At 29.2% G+C, this 11,208-nt stretch overlaps 1 long non-coding RNA gene across 1 annotated transcript; it reads right to left on the bottom strand.

The window, feature by feature from the left end:
- Positions 1–200: 200 nt before the first annotated feature.
- Positions 201–10,294, bottom strand: LOC149530404 (uncharacterized). The gene is made up of 3 exons (XR_016359099.1): positions 10,171–10,294; positions 7,182–7,227; positions 201–394 (listed from the first exon to the last, which is right to left on the bottom strand). It is a non-coding gene; the product is annotated as an uncharacterized LOC149530404 (long non-coding RNA).
- Positions 10,295–11,208: the final 914 nt, after the last annotated feature.

Genomic DNA, 11,208 nt, shown 5'->3' with positions numbered 1-11,208 from the left:
CAGTGCTCTATAGCTTTCAAATCTGTGACTGCATTTTGAGCAAGAAGCATGGAATGGACTTGAGTATGCATTTTCTATAGTCAAATTTCCCATGACCTGTTTACAATATGCATGTATTAGTGTGCTTTAAAAAATGAAAGATAAAAAGATAAAGTAAAATGACAAAGGATCTGGAATCACTTACCTCAATTGAAGTCTGTAGTAGCGCATGGAGTGTATCTAGTGTTCTTTTGTTATGTAGGTTGCAGATAAATGTTGCTGGAGTTGTTCGTAGAGCTGGTTTTTGATCAGTTCTTTTAGCTATGTTTCTAAAGAGCAGTGATGGTATTTCATTTCTTTCAAGTTGGTGTTGTATTTGAATATATTGGGGTGTGAAAGTTGGATGCATGTATAGCTGATTAGAAGTAACAGAGTTAGTTTTCTAGTTTTTAAAGTTGACATAGTAAAATCGTAAAATGTAATAGAAAGAAGGAAATAAAGATTTATTTTCATAGATGTATCAATAAAGTTGTTTGTATTAGCTTACCAGTGCTTTGCTCATGTTGTTGTTTCCATCTTTGATTTCAAGCACATTTTGAGTACCTTTTTTGTATGCTACTAAAACAATAGCACCAATTGTTCCAATGGTATAATCAGCTGTGCTTGTTAGTAATTGCTTTATAGTTGTACTAGGAATGAATTTGTATTCATGCAATATAGCTGGTATTGTTTCAACTATGCTGGACTCTTTTAGAATTAGTATGCAATCACTATCTCCTCAATCAAAATCTGATTTTGGTTCTATGTCAAAGTCTATTATTCTTAATGCCATGCCTGGGATTATTTTACTTTCATGCTTGGTAAGAAGGTTTTTGTTACTGATATTTAATGTTATAGTAAGCTCTCCTTTGGAGTCTGTAAGATCAACACGTAGTACTTCATGTGTTCTATTTACTTTGTCCAGGAAGGCTTTGTAAACCACCAAGACATCACCTTTGAAAGTTTGCCTTGCCTTTTTTGCATTTAGATCTTCTATTAATGTACATGGTTCATTGTCCTCTTTTGTCTTGCAATAGTTTAAGGAAAAAAAAGTTAATGTTCAAATATTTGGAAGAATGTGAAGGTTGGAAGAATGAAGAAGTTGCAAAGTTTAGATTTAAAATACCTTTTGGTCAGCTGTTGTTGATCCTGTGGTGATTCACTTGCTAGTCTCTTTGGTGGAGTCATTGTTGTTGTAGACATAACCCAAGTTAGAATTAAATTGCATATAGGTGAATCAATGTTGCAAGATGATCTATCCAATATGCTTCAGTTTTGTTGATAGAGCATATACTTGCTGGTGTATCTGTCCATACATGATCAATGAGTGGTTTGTTTATGTTGTGTGTTTGAGCTGAGATAAATTGAATATTGTATTTTTGCATATGTTTTATGAGTGTTATTAAAGTTATGTTTTGTGTGGACATGTCTATGTTGAAATCTCCAACAATGTAAAACTTGTTTTTTGATATGTAGGTTGTAGCTATTTCAGTAATTAGTGTTTTGATTTCGACAATTGTTGTATGTGGTCGTATGTAAACATTAGAAAGACTGAGTTGAGAATCTGTTTGTTTGAGAGTAATTGTTATAGCTTCAATATTTTTAGATCTATGTTCTATTGAATTGGTTATGAGGAGATTGCTTGAAGTAAGTATTGTCATGCCATGTATATGATACATTGAATGGTTATTGTATTTTTCAAAAAGAATATTGGTATTGTGTGGGAGGAAGAATAGTTCTTGTAGACATATGATATCAGTGGACATGATATCTCAATCATTTGAAATGTCGTTTGCATGAGCATGAAGGCTACGTGTGTTCAGTGTGCATAGCAATATGTGTTCATTGTGAGCTGTACAATGTAGTTGATTTTCAAGTTTCCATGTTGCTTCTGAGTATAGTCGAGACATTTCATGATGGATTTTTTTGTGGATCTTGAAATTTGTTGGAGTCAAAGGTTTTAAGAGATATAACAAATTAACTGATCTTGTTCTTGAAAGTGTTGTATATGGTAAGCCATGTTGTGTTATATCACTAGGATCAAATGTAAGACCATCCATTGTGAGGCCTTGGGTTCTATGTACTATCCTAGCACATGCTACTTGTACTGGAAATTGTTTTCTGATTCGAACTATTCCAGCAGTTGATATTTTGGGAATGGGTCTTGCAATTCGAAGAATTGAAACCCAATCTTTTTGAATGCCTTGAATGTAATATTGGCATAATTTGTTTCTTTGTTCCTGACCTATTTTTGCATTGTTGAATTGTATCCAAACTATGTCAACTTCTTCTTGTTTGGTATATGCCTTAAATATTTCGTCTGAGCCATTTACTAGCCCATCCTTTGTGTTATAGTTTCCTGTGAAAATTTCAACAAGAATATTTGGCTTTACAACTATTTGGACTGGTAGAATCATTGTCTGTGTATACAGTCGCATTGCGTTAAAATTTTCATCTTTGAAGTCTATTGCATCTAATATAATATAGTCTCCAGGAACTTTGGAAAGCATATTGTTGTTGTGTGTAGCCACATCTTTTTTTTTGTAAAATAGATATGGAAATGTTGGATCGATAGGTGGTGGTCATAGATAGGTTTCATTGAGATAGTCTATATCATGTTGTGTATGTTGCCATAAACGTATGTTATTTAGAATCGAAATAAAATTCCCATCTTTCTGATGCATTGTACTATTTAGTGAATAGCATTTCACATTATTAGTCCAAAAATTATAGGGCATTAATTCTATTGTCGATGGTTTGTTATCAAAAATAGTTGAGTCAAGTACTGGAAGTGCTTGATAGAAATCGCCACAGAAAATTGTGTCTAGGTTGCCAAAGTATGTTGTTGGCAATTGCATTATGTCGCGCAAGCGTCTGTCAATGTAACGTAAGAAGGTGGAACCTACTAGTGAAATTTCATCTATGAGGAGCACGTGTAGTTGACTATAGTTCTTTGACACTGTATCCAATGTTTCTGTACTAAGTGGAATAAAATCTAATTTATTAAAAGGTATGTGAAAAGCTGAATGCAATGTACTTCCACCTATATTGTATGCCACTTTCCTGTATATGCAGTTACTAAGCCTTTAGGTTTGTCTGGATCACTGTCAATGAGACTACTATAAATGCGAATAAGTGCTTGAAAAATGGCTATTACTGTAAATGTTTTTCCAGTTCCAGCACCTCTAGTTAGGAAAAGATGCAGAGGAGTTTTTATGTCCTTAAGTTTTTTCATCACAATATCCTTGACAATTGTTTGTTGCTCTTTATTTAACTTTCTCCTTAAGTTATAATACTCATTATTGCTCATTATTTGAGGGAGTTGTATAAGCTCAAAAGATTTTGGACTTGTATTTTTGGCGCTATCAAAAATTTTGGTTTTTATATCTTCATGCATGTCATATTTTTCATCAAGTGTTTCAATTATTGGTTGATGGCAAATATTATCTTTGGTTTCTTCACTATCATCTATTTCATTAATAGCATGATCAATATCACCCCACGTTAAATTTGTGTTGTGTGAAAACTTTGCTCAGTTCTGTTGAATTATATTTTCATTATGCATATAAGCTTTTTCCCATGAGCCATACGTTTGTCTGAATGTATCTTCAGTCATAACGAATGGAACATATAGCATTAATTATTCTCTGCAATAGTTTTCTAGATGTAAATGTTTATTGAAATTAATGAAACGTATAATGTTTCGTTTAACTTTTGGTTCAAGCTTAGTTCCATCTTTTTTATAGCTTGATACAAATTCTGCTAGACACAAATTAGCAATAGCTTGTGGCCGGCATAGGTAATATTCAATTAATGATTTGCACATCACATTTTTAGAGTTATCATGTTCTTTCTTTAATTGTTCTATTGGTTTTTAGTACAAATGTACAATCATTATGTGATCGTGTGTCAATAAAGATGCATTTTCTAGAGCTAGAGTGTAGTGTTAGGGCTAAAACTAAATGAGTTGCTTGTTGAGCAGACATTTGTTGTAAGTTTAGTAAAGCATTTTCAAGTTTGGCTATCATTTTTAGTGCATCTATATTGTCTCGTTGATGATCATCGCGTATTTTCTTGAAAGCATTTGTCATAGACCTATCAACTTTTGCTATGTATGAACTGCAATACATTGCAGCTGCATAAGCATTAAGAATAAACTGTGCATCTATATTGGCTTTCCATAGAAGAGGTATCTTTTTGCCAAAGCTATTATTCCAAATTTGTGAGGGCTTTCTTTGGAGGAAGATTGTTGGTCTTTGAATTGTTGACCTTAGAGCAACTATGTAATTTTCTTCAGTTATGTCTATTTCACTCAAGAAGCTGTCAAATGTGAAAGATGTATCATACGTTGCAACTTCAAGTTTGCACTTAATTTTTTTGGCTATTGAGCTTATTCTTTTGTCTTTTTCAGGCAAGGGCTCAAGTATTGTTGTTTTTCTGATTGGTGGAAATGGAAAGTTATGTCTACAGTGTTTATTTATTGATCTTTTGCATTGTTTTGTATGATGATGTCTATGGAAAGTAGCAATATCTGGATCAAAGTTTTCTGTTTCACATGTAAGATATGTATCGATGAAATTTGTAATACTTTCATTGCTTTGCTTTCCATAGACAGGTGCATCCTTTACCCATATGAGAAAGTGGTCGTGTTCATTTCCGTGATTTTGAAATTCTGTTACTGAAAAGTAATCTACTACATTTCCAAAAAAAGATTCATCTGAAAGTATCATTTTCTTTAGGGAATTTATCCTATGTCTATAGTACCGTACATAAGTTATTGGATCCTTCTTAATTAGTTCATGTATGGTAAGTTCTTTTGGCATATTTGATATGTTATGTGTTGATGACTGGTGATTGTTGTATAGTTGTTTGAGTGTCTTCATTAAAGCATTCCAATTTTGTTTAGCACTTGTAAATGTAAGGAAAAATGTTGGAGGTCCTAGTTGTCGTATCATAGCGAATACATTTTTTTTTAGTTGATGTGCATAGTCTGGAGATATATGAATACTCTTGAAGTTAACGTATCCTATATCTGATTTGAGTATTTTTTCTAAGTTTGGTTTGTGTTTAACATCTTTTGCTAATAGCTTCCTTCCTTTTAGTTGTCCTTTACGAATTCTTATCCACATTGTGGACATGACTTGATCAATGAGTATTTTTATTGTTTTGAAGAAAAGATTTGTTGTGTGATATGAAAAGTGTCTTAGTGAATGCAAAAATTCCCACTTTGCAATTTTTTGATATGATAGTTTTTGGTCAATGTCATGGTCACGTGGATTACCAAAAAATAGTGTTGGAAAATTCATTTCTTCTGCATATTTATCTTTGAATATTCCAATTGGGCATTGGTTTTGTGCAGGTGCAATTTCCACTAGTTTGTCTTGCATTTTATGTATGTTTATAGATTTTGTGAATCCATGTACCAAAGTTTCACAAGGGTCATTTTCAACATCACTTTCGCATTCAGTTTCAGTGTTTTCTATGTCATTTTTTTCAACAAACTCATTATTTGGTTCTAGAACTTGTTTCCGATCTCTATTGAGTTTGACATGCTGCATTTTGTACAATGTTCTTGTTAGCAGTTGTTGAAGTGCCTGCATAATAATTTTTGGTTGCACCATTCCCTTTTAAAATGCATTTTTGTATTCTAGTCTTCTTTTCAAGGATACAGCAATTGTTGTTGTATTAGTAGTTGATAAAGGCAAAGCTTTTTGTGTAACATTACTATCTACAGGAACATTGATTATTGAACCAGTTAAGCCAACTTGAGATCTTTTGTGGCCCAATTCCCAAATTTGTGCAAATGCAATTCGCAGTGAAACAAGATGTTGTTCTAATTGTGTTAGCATCTGCACGTACTGCATTGGCTTGTTCATTCGAATGTTATATGGTGTAGCGTATTGAGGAATCTTGTTTTTCTTTAATGCAGTATTACAGTTGTGACAAATGAAATTTGATAATGTATTGCAATTTAATTTTACTAATCTGGAATAAGTTTGCTTTTGTTCAAGCCTAAATTTTTTAATGCTCTTCTTGAAATGTAATGTTTGACAAATACTGCACATGTGTATTGGTGTGTTTTTGCAATTGCATTTTGGAATACTTCAGTTGCAGATAATGCTCTTTTCCTTTTTTTAAAGAGTTGTTCTGGATTACTGTTTCGAATGCTTTTTTTCAGTCTCCAAAGAGAAGTTATTTGTTTTGTAAGTTGTTTTTGTTGATTGGTGTCTTGAACACTATTTTTTATTTTTTGGAGGCAAGTGCTCTATTTCACGAGCTCCTTTTGGTTATTTTCTAGTTGTTTATAGCTTTAATCTATGTTGGTTGCAGTTTTTTTGTGTATTTGTTCTTGCTTCTGCAAACTTGGTGTCACTATTTCTATGAGTGGTTCAAAATGACTAGAAAGTGGGTTAGCATCATGGAAAAGAAGTGAGTATGGTTTAGTCGCTAAAGATTCGTTGAAATGCAAGTATTTTTGGCCCGTTGTAGATGACCAAATGCGTATTCCTATATTCAACCATTTTGACAACCATCATATGCAGAATATGTCTCCCTAAAGACCTTGTTCATTGTTACTTATGTTTGGATTTGCAGGTTTTTGCATTCTTTGCAAATATGTTTTGTGGTCCCTAACTTTATGCAATTCGTAAAGTATCTCTGGATATAATTCATGGTTGTAAGAATCAATTGCCTCTGATTCTTTTTTTTTGAGACTGTTCAAAAAGTGTTCAATAGTTCCTCTATGAAGATTAGTTGATGTATATTGATTCCCAAGCAAAAGTTGTAGTGAATCAAATAAGCAATCCCCAATATTATATTTAAATGATGGAATCCTAGACAATCCCTGTTGATTAAGTACGTTGTCGATGTTGGAGATTGGCTTTAAGCTTTTGTTTTTGTAGTTCTCTATATCTATAGGTTCAATGCTTTCTACTTTCCTTTTTTCTGGTGGCACCATCTTTTGTAATTATTTTGGCTTTGGTCATAGAATCTAACTCTAGCTATTAACTCAAGAAGAAGAAAAGACTAAGTTTCTTCTATCAAGAAAACATAGATATGACTATTAGATTTACAAAACGCAACAAAACAATGATTTAAAATTGAAACCAACCAAGCATTTTAATTACAACTTTCTACATACGATAAAGAAACCAATAGTTTACCTAGTGCTTCTGTACTCGCAACCAAATGCTCTATATGATTTGAAGTCTGTTACAAGGGAAAGAAATGTTAGCTGTCATCTATGTACAATATTGCATATTTAATCAAGAACATAAAACACTTTTCTAAAAGTAATGGAGCTAAGAAATTAGAAACATTATGAAAGTACAAAAAAAAATTAAAATTCTATGATGTGATTGGTTAAAGGAAAAATAAATTGACATTCATGAATGGTATAGTATCATGCCTATGGTAGGAACTAATAAGTGTATGAACATAGGATAAATTAATATAGATTAATTAAAGTGATAATATAATGGAGGAACAATTAAATAAAAGAGGGAATTTGTGATGTGTAGTTTTAAAAATGGTAGAGAAGGAATAATTTGATGCAACCTTGAGATCTATTAAATTCACATATTTGAAATAAAGTCATTATCAAAGAATTTATAAAAAATATCCTAAACATTAATCAATTAACAGTACGAATAATCTATAATCAAAATGGAACTCAAAATATCAGTGACTTATTATATGAATGATGAAAGTTTTAAATATATTTCTTTAGAAAAAATGATTAGTTTTCTAAAAATACAAATAGGAAAATCAATTTTATTTTAGTTATAATATAAAATATATTTATATTAAAGATTGAAGTTATATTACTCTTAAAATATTAGTGTGTATGCATGTAGTCTTAATTTTTAAATTTAGTAAGTAATATTTTATGTTTAAAATTTAGAAACATTGTATATCTTAAATGTTCTAAATTAAACTTAGAAATTAAATTTTATTTTTTAGAAGTTTTATAATATAATATAATAGAAAAAATAATATCTACCGAAAATTATATATTATTTAATATAATTTATTCTTTAAAAAAATGATTACACTAATTAAACTAAAATAATTTAAACTAAAACAAATAGATTCTCAAATTAAGTATCTAATATAAAAACTATAAAAAATCCCTTAACAATATAAATAAATCACTTAAAACAAAATCATTTGCGAACTAATTAAATATTCAAAAGCAAAATAAATAATTCTTTAAAAAAATTGTATATTAATTACTAAAATTTAAAGATCAATTAAATTTTTATGAAAAATGCTTTGAACAAGATTAATTATTAAATATTTATTTTACAAATATGAAATTAAAAAATGTATTCGTAATGGTCAATTTGACTATATATCTATTTATAAAGTTCATAATTATTTATTATTTTATTTAAATAATATCATAAATCACTTTGAAAAATAAAATAAATAACACTTGAGCAATGTGGAAAATAAATTAGTATTAAATAATTTTAAATTAAAGAGAAAAATAAAGCAACAAGAGCAATGTGGAAAATAAACAATTTTAAAGTAAAAGACACTAGAAGTATCATTTTCCACTCATTTAACTTTCTTAAAAATTTAATAAAAAATAGAAACTCGGTGAATCATATGTCTTTTACATAGATTTTTTAAAAGATAGGTATTGCCAATTTTAAAGTAGTAATTATATAAAAATAATTAAAATTATTCTTTTATAAAGTTATTTTTAGGAAGCTATTTTATTCTATTATTATTTTCAATTATGAGTCACAAGTACATTTTAAATTAATAATAATAACATTATTTAAATGTTATTCTTTTCAAAGAGATTGAATCTTATAACTTTATATTTAACTCGGAACATTTAGAAGGTGAGAGGGTATTCCGTAGTATATTTAGCTTGCTGGACTGAAATCTTCTTCTTCTTCTAGTGTATCACACTAAACCCTCATATATCAAGCCAAGTTCCAATAAGATATTATCGATTTATCATTTTTATAAATGTAATCTTGGCTTTAGGTGAAGAAGTCATACTATTATTCAAGTTGCTTGAGAAATTAGCAATGTTTTAAAAGGAAAACTAAATGTAGTAGAAAAGAGTGTTTTTAAGTTATTATTTTTTTAACTATTTACTACATAAGTAAATAAAGAGATTTTTATTATAACATATAAATTTGTTTCCTTTTTCACCTTTATAAGTAATTTTTAAAATTATTTTTTTTTACTTTTTCAAATTAATCGTTTACTAAAATGGTTTGTAACATTTTAATATATCATAATAATTTTTTTTGCTTTCATGTTTAATTTTTAAATGTAGTATTTTTTGTTTTCAAGCCTATAAATATTTATCCTAGACAAAAATCAATATATTGTTTAACAAATCTATAAATAATTTTTTTGAACAAATTAATATGTGTCTTTTAAATTTCTGATTTTTTTAATACTAATCATTTATGTGTTCTTGAATATAAGGTTTTTAAATTTTTGTTCAAATAATTATAATTTATTTATTTCTATAATATAATTATAAATGAGACTAAAAACAAAATTATAGATTTTGATTAAGTTTATTTTTATCATAAAAAGTATAAATAGGATTATAATTTTAAACTTATAAAATTATATAATTAGAATATACAATACATTTATTAAATGATGTCGAATTCTAATTTTAATAAAATATAAAAATGAGGAGACAATTGACTAAGAAGTGAATTGAAGTGGGGAAGATGATCAAACTTCTAATAAAACAAAAAAGAGAAGACAATTGAATAAGAAGTCAATTAAAATGGAGAAGATAAAATCAATGACTTATGTCAAGATTTATAGAAAAAAAAGATTAATAACATCTAACATTTACCTATTTGATGAAGATAAAATCAATGACTTATAACAAAATTTATAAGAAAAATAAATTGATAGCATGCAACATTTATGTATTTGATAAAGATAAAATCAATTGCTTATGTCAAGATTTTTAAGAAAAAAAGTTGATAACATGCAATATTTATCTATTAGATGAAGATAAAATCAATAGCTTATGTCAAAATAACTCAATGTTATGATGATTTTCCAAAGGACATGAAAAAGCTTTTTTTTTAAATTATTTATAACATGCTATGTAATTATTTTCAATAGGAACAAATCTATTTCAAGTTTTCAACATACCGGATATTGCCACGACACTTCAACCTATAAGTTTCGTTGTTGAGCGTACAATCAAATTGCTAATGAGTCTTGTGCTCTTCCTTCTCGCTCTGATCCAGCAACGTGAATTGAAACACAGCGCTAACATTTGTACCCTCACTGGCCAGGGCAACGAATAGCAAAACTAAGTAAATCTTAGCTTTAAAGAATCAACGTCAATGTTTACTTCAAGAAAAAGAAAAATGGAAGAACAAATAAATAACTAATTTAAGAAAACTGACAAATTTGCCTCAAAATAATCATTTCTGATGGCATGCTAGAAGCTATTGCGAATATGCCTTTAAAATGTTGAACTTAATGCTTGATTCAAGAAAAACATCAATGTATTTGAATTTAATAGAAGGAACGCGTATTTAGCACAAATAATTGAATGCCACTGATTGCCTGAATGAAAGCTTAAATTAGTCCAACTTTTAAAAAGCTTCAGCTAATATAAAGTGGATAAGTATGGATATTTGCCCAAAGCAACGGCATTGCAGGAACCAATTAAGGAGGTTGAAAACCTATCTGCAGAGTATATTTATCATTTTTTTAATTTGCGATGGATTCAAGCACTGTGTACTATGAATTGCCCTTCCATGCCTCCCAACTAAAGCCCTGTATCAAAGGTTTTAGTATGGTCATATTGGGTTGGAAAATGATGGCATTTGGTACTTGCTTAACACAAATAAATAGTTGAATTCAAGCAGTTTTTTCACAGATCTGTAAGCCTACAAAAATTCAATTCAACTAGTAATAATAATAATAATATTTTAGAAACATTATTACAATGAAATTTAAATTTACACTTTGAAGAACATTAAATTAACATTTTTGACCCTTATACATACATAGAGAGGTTGTGAGAGAGAATCATATCTCTCGGATTTTCAGTATTTCATGATAAATGATAACATATTATTGTTTAACAAATTATAGTACATGCAGTCCATTAAACTCAACTTCTCAAAAAAAATAGAAAGCACAGGATTTGGACTCGTGAACTCTTCTGCATAAGAC

This window comes from Cupressus sempervirens, chromosome 11, assembly GCF_028749045.1.
Source record: "Cupressus sempervirens isolate cs-2001-9-10 chromosome 11, ASM2874904v1, whole genome shotgun sequence".
NCBI classification, from domain to species: domain Eukaryota; kingdom Viridiplantae; phylum Streptophyta; class Pinopsida; order Cupressales; family Cupressaceae; genus Cupressus; species Cupressus sempervirens.
The sequence above is the reverse complement of the archived record's forward strand: the minus strand, read 5'-3'. Positions and strand labels throughout refer to the sequence as shown.